At 39.6% G+C, this 12,017-nt stretch overlaps 1 protein-coding gene across 3 annotated transcripts in view; it reads right to left on the bottom strand.

The window, feature by feature from the left end:
* The window catches only part of pam (peptidylglycine alpha-amidating monooxygenase), a 144,978-nt gene extending 135,045 nt beyond the window's left edge, over positions 1-9,933 (bottom strand). The window contains exons 1-2 of one of the 3 annotated variants that reach the window (XM_029710422.1): positions 9,839-9,933; positions 5,151-5,287 (exon numbers count right to left, since the gene is read on the bottom strand). The gene's annotated coding sequence lies outside the window, so the exon portion shown is untranslated. The remainder of the gene's footprint in view (positions 1-5,150; positions 5,288-9,838) is intronic. The other 2 variants (XM_029710423.1, XM_029710425.1) reach the window with 2 other exon arrangements.
* Between the last annotated feature and the right edge of the window lie 2,084 nt (positions 9,934-12,017).

Genomic DNA, 12,017 nt, shown 5'->3' with positions numbered 1-12,017 from the left:
GTGGAATTATGTTTTTAGAATTGTTTACCTTTTAATTAAAATGTCTTGAGTCAATAAGTATTCAACCCCTTTGTAATGGCAAGCTTAAAAAAAAATTGCTTAACAAATCACATAAGTTGTATGGACTAACTCTGTGTGCAATAATAGTGTTTAACATGATTTTAGAATGACTACCTCATCTCTGTACCCCACACATACAATTATCTGTAAGGTCCCTCAGTTGAGCCTTGAAATTCAAACACAGATTCAACCACAAAGACCAGGGAGGTTTTCCAATGCCTCGCATGGAAGGGTACCTATGGTAGATGGGGAAATAGAAAAAAGCAGACATTGAATATCCCTTTGAGCATGGTGCAGTTATTAATTACACTTTGGATGGCGTATCAATACACCCAGTCACTACAAAGATACAGGCGTCCTTCCTAACTCAGTTCCAGAGAGGAAGGAAACGGCTCAGGGATTGTGACTTTAAAACAGTTACAGAGTTTATTGGCTATGATAGGAGAAAACTGAGGATGGATCAACAACATTGTAGTTACTCCACAATACTAACCTAAATGACAGAGTGAAAAGAAGGAAGCCTGTACAGAATAAAAAATATTCCAAAACATATACCCTGTTTGCAATAAGGCACTAAAGTAAAACTGCTAAAAGAGAGTGTCAAAAAAATTCACTTTATGTCCTGAATACAAAGCATCACTGAGTACCACTTTTCACATTTTCAAGCATGGTGGTGGCTCCATCATGTGATGGATATGCTTGTCATCGGCAAGGGCTGGGGAGTTTTTGGGATAAAAATAAACAGAATAGATCTAAGCACAAGCAAAATCCTACAGGAAAACCTGGCTCAGTCTGCTTTCCAACAGACACTGGAGTTTCTTACCAAGACATGGAATTTTCCTGAGTGGCCTAGTTACAGTTTTGACTGAAATCGTCTTGGAAATCTATGGCAAGACTTGCAAACGGCTGTCTAGCAATGATCAACAACTAACTTGACAGAGCTTGAAACATTTAAAAAAGAATAATGTGCAAATCCAGGTGTGCAAAGCTCTTAGAGACTTACCCAGAAAGACTCACAGCTGTAATCGTTGCCAAAGGTGATTCTAACATGTATTGACTCAGGGGTGTGAGATATTTCTTCATTTCATTTTCAATATATTTATTTAGTTATTTATTTATTTTAACATGTTTTCACTTTGTCATTATGGGGTATTGTTTGTGAGAAAAAAATATATTTAATCAATTTTTTATTCAGGCTGTAACACAACAAAATGTGGAATAAGTCAATGGGTATGAATACTTTCTGAAGGCACTGGAGACTATTCACATACAGCCAAGTTAAATGATGAGTAACTGCATTTTTAGGTGAGTTGATTGTATTGAACTGCAAGCTATTGTCCCTCAAAACACAATTGTGAAAATCATACCGTACTTCCAAATTCTGATCAACCTCTTTACACAAAGCACTGGGCGACTTAAACCGCAGCAAAACCAAACCATAAACAATCTTGTATTAACCCAGTGTTCTCCCCAAAGAATGTAAAAAGGTGCTGGGCCACCTTGTGGACTGGCTACGCAACCACAAAAAATGTTAAAAAAAAAAAAAAAGGAATAATAATTTTTTACTTTGTTTGTATTCATATACGGTCTTTTTTTCCTCTAGATTGCAGGAAATTGCATTTACCATGTTAAACAAAAGCTAAAATCTCTGAGTTCTTCGGGCCTCATCAGTATCTTGTTAAGAAATACTGGGGAGAACCCTGTAACCACAACTGACAGCCTATGTGAACTGTGGAATGGTGTATTGAAGGCACTGCTTGAATGGTACAGCGAAGAATCATGTCATTGTATTTAATATTTTCTGATTTAAAAAGCCCAGTGCGGTCAAAAAACAGATTTTCCTGTGTTTTATATGTATTTCCACGCTATAAGGCTAGAACAATACTGTGAAATGGTGAAAATGATGATACTGCCTTTATAGCGTAAGAGCTGCTTGGAAAGACTAGCCTATTAACAACCTGCGGTCTAAGCCTGATAACGACATACAGTCTAAGCCTGATAATGACCTGACTACGGTCCCAGCCTGATAATGACCTGACTACGGTCCTAGCCTGATAAACAACCTGAAAGACTACGGTCCCAGCCTGATAATGACCTGAAAGACTACGGTCCCAGCCTGATAATGACCTGACTACGGTCCTAGCCTGATAAAAACCTCAATGACTACAGTCCAAGCCTGATAACAGCCTGAAAGACTACAGTCCTAGCCTGAAAGACTATGGTCCTAGCCGGATAACAACCTGAAAGTCTAAGGTCCTAGCCTGATAACAACCTGAAAGACTATGGTCTAAGCCTGATAATGACCTGATGACCTACGTCCTAGCCTGATAACAACCTCAATGACTACGGTCCTAGCCTGATAACAACCTTGAAGACTACAGTCCTAGTCTGATAACAGCCTGAAAGACTACGGTGCTAGTCTGAAAGACTACGGTCCTAGTCTGATAACAGCCTGAAAGACTACAGTCCTAGCCTGATAACAACCTGAAAGACTACAGTCCTAGTCTGATAACAACCTGAAAGACTACAGTCCTAGCCTGATAACAACCTTGAAGACTACAGTCCTAGTCTGATAACAACCTGAAAGACTACAGTCCTAGCCTGATAACAACCTTGAAGACTACAGTCCTAGTCTGATAACAGTCTGAAAGACTACGGTCTAAGCCTGATAACAACCTGACTACGGTCTAAGCCTGATAACAACCTGACTACGGTCTAAGCCTGATAACAACCTGAAAGACTACGGTCTAAGCCTGTGCACCAGCCTAGGGTGAAAAACTGGGTCAAATGAACATGGCACTGGCCATATTCCACAGGAACACCAGAGTAGCTCTGATACAATGCGTCAAGCCCGCTGGAGAGGGACAGAACGCGCAATCGAGAGGGATTGAGAGCCGTTGTTGCTTCGCCAGGCATCTCTACCTGTCAATACATGATCTAACAGATTGATAGTCAGTATTCAGCGTTCATAAAAGTATGCCTTATTTACTTTGAAGAACTACTAAAATAGTGATTTTGTCAGACAGCATAGTTGGGTGCTCTATAGCCAGCTACTAGCCCATTAGGATGGCTAGTTGGAGAGCACAGAGATAGATGGCTGGCTGCTACTGCCTGATCAGAGATGAGATGGAATGAAATAAAAAGAAAGTAATTCAATATATAAAAAATAATATACACAACAAATGAAATATTTTCGTTAAAGTAATGTGAATAAATGATGATAAGCAATAGGCCTAACAGACACACAGCTAGCATCATGGTTTTTTTTTTATTAATTGTTTTATTGTGTGTTGTTTAAGTTTGGCACAATTATCGTATAATAGAGTAACCAACAATAATGGACAATAACCGTGAACTAAAAAAAAATGTGTCATAATTGTTTTTAAATATGTATTTTAGGAGAATGGGAGATTCAACTTTAAATTCAAGAAGATAATAACATTTATTCAGTTTTACAAGCAGAACGGCACAGAAGCTTCATTTCCTAAAGTTATGACAATAAGCGTGGCTATTTGCATGACAATTAATCATAACCCCAAATTCTATAATCGTCACAGTCCTAGTGTTGTTACAGCAGTCAATTCCATAATGTACTTATTGTAAAAAACATATATAAGAAAACCGTGACTATTTTTCTAAAAAACTAAGCCGAAACCAAACCAACCTCAAAAAACACTAAACACTACACATTTGTCAAGGTGTTGGAATGAACGACGGCTCTGCTCTTCCTCCTTTGCAGTCTGGGCCGGCAGACTGAAATACACAGCGGCCACAGATGGCTTTGGAGAAAGGTGTGAAAGTCTGACTGAGGACATGGCTGAGTAGAAAGACCAGAACAAAAATGGGAATGCTAAAGGATATTGGATTATAGAATTGCAGAATATTTTGGTCTATCCTAAAAAAAATAAGGCTAACAAGTCTGTAAATTCGATGTGAGACAGAATTGGATGATGTGTAAAGTGTTAGTGAGTAGCTTAAATACAAAAACTGTTCACTGGCATCATTTCATTAATAATAATTTGTGCATTCAGCCATAAGTAGATTTTTCAACAAAACCTGTTTGGTCTTTGGACACATCATTGCAGCTTGGGAATAACCTGGATACCAAGTAAACAATAGCAGGATCATTTTGATTAGGCAACATTTTGCCAACAGCAGGCTGTCTTTGTTATTGCAGTAGGCCTAAGTAAACAAGGCAACAACCAAGCAATCTCTCATAATATCTCCTCAATATAAAATGGAGTGCAGAGCATCTATGAGTCATAGCCAGGCATGACTTGCTATAAACAGTCATTTACCGATGGCGAAACAGGAAAAGTATAGATTAACTCAGGGTTTTTTTTCCTTCACATTAACTAGCCTAAACAAACCCTATTCTATGGTGGACCTAGGCTCTATGTTATAAAGTAGCATAGTCTAAAATAAATTAATTAGGTCTACAGTCGCCTATTCTTTGTAAGCTCTGTCGCCAGTAACCTAGTATCAGGGGTTTTCCACCGGCAAAACTGTTATGAAAAAGGAATGAAAACATTTATAGCTGATCATCATTTTCCTCACACTTTCAAATGAATAGGCTATTTCCAAAAGCATGCTTCTAATTAAAAAACCTTTTCTCCATCAATTCACCGTCACATCAGGACAATGGAAAAACCCACAGAGCCATTCAGGGAGGGAATCGCAACATCATTTTCTATTGATCCGCTCTCTCTCGCTCTCTCCCCCCTCCCTTTCTCTATCTCACTCATAGACCCCTGGAAACGGCAAACATCAATCAGCCACTCCATTGAGTCTGCCCGGCCACTACGTTGAATGGACTTACTAGTTCTGCTCCACAAACCAGCGTAAATAACAAACGTGCACAATCAATACACCTGCTGCCCGAGTAACTGAAACTCCCCGGTCCCTAGCCTATTTCAGTCACATTTAGGCTAACCTAACAATATGAAACACATGCATTTTTTTCTACTAAGTTGCCTGTCTGGTTGGACTAGAAGTAGGCCTATCCCCCTGGTTCAATGTCACATTCCAGTAGCTCGAAACAGCAACAAAGAGTACGGCTCTATGACAAAAAGCTATCAAAGAAGTCTTACTGTGTCGAGAAGCATCTGGAGTTCTCCCAGCGCGGCACTAACCCTCAGGGATGTATCCTTGCTCCAGTTATAGTGATAAGCTGCTTACCTGGTTGTCACTTTGGCTTGAGGAGCTGCTGTAGGATGGTTACAAAGGCCTGAGAGAGAGAGAGAAACACAGAGAGTTCTGATTTTCAATTGCCTAGTGTGATTCACCAGTGGGAGAGCGAGTCAGAGCAAGAGAGATTGAGAAGGAGGGGGTGAGAGTCAAAGGAGGAGAGAGACTGGGAGGGGGATGCTCAGAATTACCTCAGCATGCCCACTGACATCATCGCTCAAAGACTGGCTACAGAGGAAACTATGGTAACCGTTTCCATGCGCTGACACAGTCAAGCCCTTTTAATTGTCAGAGCAACCATGGAGCTTGAGCCACCAGAGCCATGCCTTGACTTCCTAGATATACCCTATAACAAGATCTGTGCCGTAAGCATTAGGCAATAATACAGGCTAGACGGTTTTGGAAGAGTTGGAACTTATTAACGGGTTATAGCCTAGAATTGTTTTTCACATCACGTTCAAATGGGTTCTTCATAATGTCAGTGTCAACTTTTTATTTTAATTAAATGGTCAAATCCTAATATGATAGCAGATTCATGACAGAGAGAGAGAGAGAGAGAGAGAGAGAGAGAGAGAGAGAGAGAGGGCAGCAGGGCGATTAACATTATAATGAATCCTCACGAAAGCTCAGTCTAATTTGAAATGGAGGCGTCCATTGTGGCAAATCTCTGTTGGATTTGCTATTCAATGCATTTCCTAACAGTGACACTGGTGTGGGTTGAGGAATTGTGAAGCTTTTGCAGAGAATACTGTATTGACTGTCCTGATGAATATAACGGATAAATGCACATAATGAAGATGACGCTTAATAAACATTTGTGTTCAACTGCACTCGTGTTCAATGTTGGTTTTAAGGCCAACATACAATTTTATTACATTTTTTATTTAACTAGGTAAGTCAGTAGAAGCCATGGTTTCCATTAAAGGCAACATAACAAGTAGCCTATTTTACTCGATTGTCCAAAATAATCAAATCAGGCAGATGGACAATAGACACTGTATATTATTCTACCACAGATAAAGATATTTAGATTTCAAATCGGCTGAGCTGTATAGCAACCATTCAGAGACACCAATTCCATCCTTCATTTGATTAGCAAGAGGAATATTATTCTAAGGAGAAACTTTGTTTTGTTATTTGTCAATAATATAAACAATTATCCAAGCCACACACATTAAAAACAGGACTTATCAACCTCTACAGAAAATTGGATAACGCTTTATACATAAGTTCTTATACCTGTGTAGTAACTTTGTATATTAGTAGCAAGTCGTTTTTTTGACACATTTTAGTAGTAGAAGCCTAATTGCATTTTAATTGCATAGTAAAGGCGTTGCGCGGTTTTTGCACAACATTAATAAAGACAGTTCTTTATCCTCGTGTAGTAATGAAAACTACAACTCCATTTCTTTATGCAATTAGACAACAAAGCAATTACTAAAACACTATATTAATGTTCAGTCCATAGACTAAATGTTCAGTCCATAGACTAATGTTCATGCCCCTGCTCTTTTTGTCTTAAAGCGACAATCAGCAGTAGAAACAATAAAACGGCCTCCCCAACCCTGTTTGGGTAAAAAGCTGAGGGATGGGGCTGGAGAAATTGAATCACTCTCAAATGTATAGACAGAGCTATGGATGCAAGGCTTGGCCATACATGATATCAACATTATAGTTTTAATCATGTTTAGAGGCTGTTTGTTAACATTTTCATTATTTACAAGCTTATATTTTGGGTTCTGATGGGGTATAACAGCTGAACTAAACTCACGGAGACACTTATAAATTATATTCTTCAAGAATCAATGGGTACATATCATTAATTTATAAATCCAAAAATGGATGTAGCAACTACAAAATGCCCCTTTACATTCCAAAAGCTCAGTAAAACACAGAAGAGGGAACCAAGGCAAGTTACAAAGTTACTATAAAGCTGAAGCATCTGTTAGTCGAGGTAATTGAGGTAATATGTACACTACCGTTCAAAAGTTTGGGGTCACAAAGAAATGTCCTTGTTTCCCATGAAAACATACATGAAATGAGTTGAAAAAATGAATAGGAAATATAGTCAAGACGATGACAAGGTTATAAATAATGATTTTTCATTGAAACAATAATTGTGTCCTTCAAACTTTGCTTTTGCCAAAGAATCCTCAATTTGCAGAAATTATAGCCTTGTAGACTTTTGGCATTTTATTTCAATTTGTTGAGGTAATCTGAAGAGATTTCACACCATGCTTCCTGAAGCACCTCCAACAAATTGGATTGGCTTGATGGGCACTTCTTACGTACCATACGGTCAAGCTGCTTCCACAACAGCTCAATAGGGTTGAGATCCGGTTACTGTGCTGGCCACTCCATTATAGACAGAATACCAGCTGACTGCTTCTTCCCTAAATAGTTCGGAGCTGTGCTTTGGGTCATTGTCCTGTTGTAGGAGGAAATTGGCTCCAATTAAGCACCGTCCACAGGGTATGGCATGGCGTTGAAAAATGGAGTGATAGCCTTCCTTCTTCAAGATCCCTTTATACCCTGTACAAATATCCCACTTTACCACCACCAAAGCACCCCAGACCATCACATTGCCTCCACCATGCTTGACAGATGGCGTCAAGCACTCCTCCAGCATCTTTTCATTTTTGTCTGCGTCTCACAAATGTTCTTCTTTGTGATCCGAACACCTCAAACTTAGATTTGTCTGTCCATAACACTTTTTTCCAATCTTCCTCTGTCCAGTGTGTGTGTTATTTTGCCCATCTTAATCTTTTATATTTGTTGGCCAGTCTGAGATACGGCTTTTTCTTTGCAACTGCCTAGAGGGCGGCAGGTAGCCTAGTGGTTTGAGTGTTGGGACTTGTAACCGAAAGGTTGCTAGATTGAATCCCCGAGCTGACAAGTTAGAATTCTGTCATTCTGACCATGAACAAGGCAGTTAACCCACTGTTCCTAGGCCGTCATTGTAAATAAGAATTTGTTCTTAACTGACTTGCCTAGTTAAATAAAGGCTAAATAAAAAAAATAGTAGGCCAGCACCCGGAGTCGCCTCTTCACTGTTGACGTTGAGACTGGTGTTTTGCGGGTGCAATTTAATGAAGATGCCAGTTAAGGACTTGTGAGGCGTCTGTTTCTCAAACTAGACACTCTAATGTACTTGTCCTCTTGCTCAGTTGTGCACCGGGGCCTCCCACTCCTCTTTCTATTCTGGTTAGAGACAGTTTTCACTGTTCGGTGAAGGGAGTCGTACACAGCGTTGTACGAGATCTTCAGTTTCTTGGCAATTTCTCGCATGGAATAGCCTTCATTCCTCAGAACATGAATAGATTGACGAGTTTCAGAAGAAAGTCTTTGTTTATGGCCATTTTGAGCCTGTAATCAAAACCACAAATGCTGATGCTCCAGATACTCAACTAGTCTAAAGAAGGCCAGTTTTATTGCTTCTTTAATCAGGACAACAGTTTTCAGCTGTGCTAACAATTGCAGAAGGGTTTTCTAATGATCAATTAGCCTTTTAAAATGATAAACTTGGATTAGCTAACACAACGTGCCATTGGAACACAGGAGTGATGGTTGCTGATAATGGGCCTCTGTACGCCTATGTAGATATTCCATAAAAAATCAGCCGTTTCCAGCTGCAATATTCATTTACAACATTAACAATGTCTACACTGTATTTCTGATCAATTTGGTGTTATTTTAATGGACAAAAAAAATAGCTTTTCTTTTAAAAAACAAGGACATTTCTAAGCGACCCCAAACTTTTGAACGGTAGTGTACATGTAGGTAGTTAAAGTGACTATACATAGATAATAACAGAGAGTAGCAGCCGCGTAAACAAGGCGTTCAGACACAGACAAATAAAACATGGGTACGTACATGTTGTTAACTAAGCACTTTATAGTACAATAATATACTCTCGCATCCTTGTGTGAGTGTCTTCAATGCAGACCTTCTTGAGACACAGTCTAGTATTTTATTATTCAAAATGTGCAAGCAAGAAGATAACGTGCTCACTCACTCACTCTCACACACACACACACACACACACACACACACACTGACGGACCTCATCAATGTCCAACCACCAGCAACAGATGACACCCTGCTAGTCTGAAACACTAACCCAAAGCAAGGCCAATATACAAACTAGATAGATAGAGAAGCCATTGCGTATTGAACTTAGTCAATCTAGCTAACGTTAGCTAATAACAGGTTGCTAGCTAATTTACTAGAGAGTTTGTGCTAGCCAAATTACTTAACATGCAAAAACACAAGAAGTGTAGTTAGCTAGCTAGATAAGACAGATGCCTAGAATATTTACTTTACATTTTAAAATGTCACCTTGATGATGGTTGACTTCAGCTAGCTGTACCTTCAAGCCAAGTAACTTTAGCTAGCTAACGTTAGCTAGGTATCTAGCTAATCATAACGTGTAAACTTTTTCTGACAATCTTTGACGACGTGAGTGAGAACATGTCGAAACTCAACTTTTGTATCTATCAAAGACGTGTTTTTTTCCACATCTGACACACATTCCATAGTTAAATATGAATCTGTCATTACATTGTAAACAATATTTGAAATTACATTTTACCTGTACACATCACATTCTAGTCCCCCGCTAAACAACGTTCAGTCTGTCACGTATTTCCACGACCACACCAGCAGTATGGAGTAGACCAAAGCAATCGATGTAAATAGATCGATGTGAAGTAACTGTACAATTGTATGCAAGATGATACAATCACAGCTGTGCCTCGCAATATGACCCTTGCAACGTTTTACTGCAATTTATTTCCATAATTAACTTGTCAGTTTTTCCCCCCAGATGTCTGTTGTTGTTTTTTTTTGTTCTCCCAAAATTGATTAGTAGGCCTAGCCTATCATCAAACCAAAGTCACTGGTAACTAACTAACTGTTGCTTCTTCTGTCTGTGATTGAACAGTATATACATTTTTAAACATGATTTGAAACCTAAGTCTACTTCACAATTCCAACAGCAGAATTTTCAAAATGATTTCAAAATGGATCACTATCATTATAGTGGATTTCAAGTTCTTCTTCTTTCAGTAACAGGTCCCTCATATTTCACATAAACCCCACTTTCACCCGCTCTTCAAAAGCCTTGTGTGTTTTGAAGCATATCCCAGTGGATTTTCTATGAAAATGCTGTTGTCAGGATTGTCTGGGAGAGTTGTGCTCAGGGAGACCGTGTCTTAGCAATAGAAACAGTGTCCACTGAGTGACAGTAGAGGGGATAAACAGAGGACTAAAGAGACTGTGTGCGGACAAAGGTCTGCAGGATGACAGGCCTTCAGTTGGACCTTATTCACCTGTGTGCTTTCCATTTGCAAGTAGAAGTGAAATCTCATGGGATATTGTATGAAACTTGGGGGGTGGGGTAGGTTTTGTATGAAACTTGGGGGATGGGGTAGGTTTGTATGAAACTTGGGGGGGGTAGCTTTTGTATGAAACTTGGGGGGTGGGGTAGGTTTTGTATGAAACTTGGGGGATGGGGTAGGTTTTGTATGAAACTTGGGGGGGTGGGGTAGGTTTTGTATGAAACTTGGGGGGTGGGGTAGGTTTTGTATGAAACTTGGGGGATGGGGTAGGTTTTGTATGAAACTTGGCGGATGGGGTAGGTTTTGTATGAAACTTGGGGGATGGGGTAGGTTTTGTATGAAACTTGGGGGGTGGGGTAGGTTTTGTATGAAACTTGGGGGATGGGGTAGGTTTTGTATGAAACTTGGGGGGTGGGGTAGGTTTTGTATGAAACTTGGGGGTGGGGTAGGTTTTGTATGAAACTTTATTGGACATTGAATACTTTTATACTATTGATGCTCTACTTAAGATTTAAAAAACAACTACTTGGGTTAAAAAAAAAATAAATACAGTAAAATTGAGACTTTATCAGGATGTAATTGTTTTATTATAATTTATCCATAACCAGAATATACTTTTATGACAGAAAGAAAAAAAGTCACATATTTTATCGCTCCGATGCAATGCATTTATTAATGAATGACTAAAGTTTCGACAGCCAGCTGTATTCATTACAATTTTTTGGTCAGAAATTCTGATCACGATTTACGACAACAGTACAAGGAGGACATCAATGGTCTTTGATCCTCTTTGACTGACACCGGGCATTCTTGACAGTCTAAGGAGAGGAAACCAGAAATTATTATCAAAAGTTAAGCTTCAATCCAAAGATAATGCTTCTGTTAATACCCATGTATACCATTATAGTGATGCTAATGTAATTATTATTTGTAGTTCAGAAATGTCCTCGACTGACAGTGCTCTTTCAACAACATACCTGTAGAGGTCTCTTGAGGGTGATCATCAAAAGACATAAGGCCCCCAGCAGGCAATTCCAAGAAGCCTTCCACCCACTGTCTTCCACCCGGACCAGAGGTTCCTGGGCCAGAGATTCCTGGGCCATAGGTTCCTGGGCCAGAGGTCTTTCATGAAATGTATTTGTTCCATTTGCTTCCAGGGCCTCCCTGGTTCTCTCGTTGTGTTGGTGCCTTATTGCGATGGTCAGTCTTTTGACAAAATAACCCAGCATAGGGATGATGTCCACATGGATGGTCAGTTTCCTGAACCAAAGGTGGGAGCAGTTCCTGGTTGGGTCCTGAGCCAATCTTCCATCTGGGGGCTGAATGATGGCCTCTCTGGTTCTCACCTGGTTGGTGTTGTTCATCCCACACTACCAGTAAGGCCTGGTCTCTTGCTAGGCCACACTAGGTGTTAGGACTGGTTCCTGGGTC

The sequence above is a fragment of the Salmo trutta genome, chromosome 23 (genome assembly GCF_901001165.1).
Source record: "Salmo trutta chromosome 23, fSalTru1.1, whole genome shotgun sequence".
Taxonomy (NCBI): Eukaryota; Metazoa; Chordata; class Actinopteri; order Salmoniformes; family Salmonidae; genus Salmo; species Salmo trutta.
Note: the sequence above shows the minus strand (reverse complement) of the source record. Positions and strands in the feature narration are given on the sequence as shown.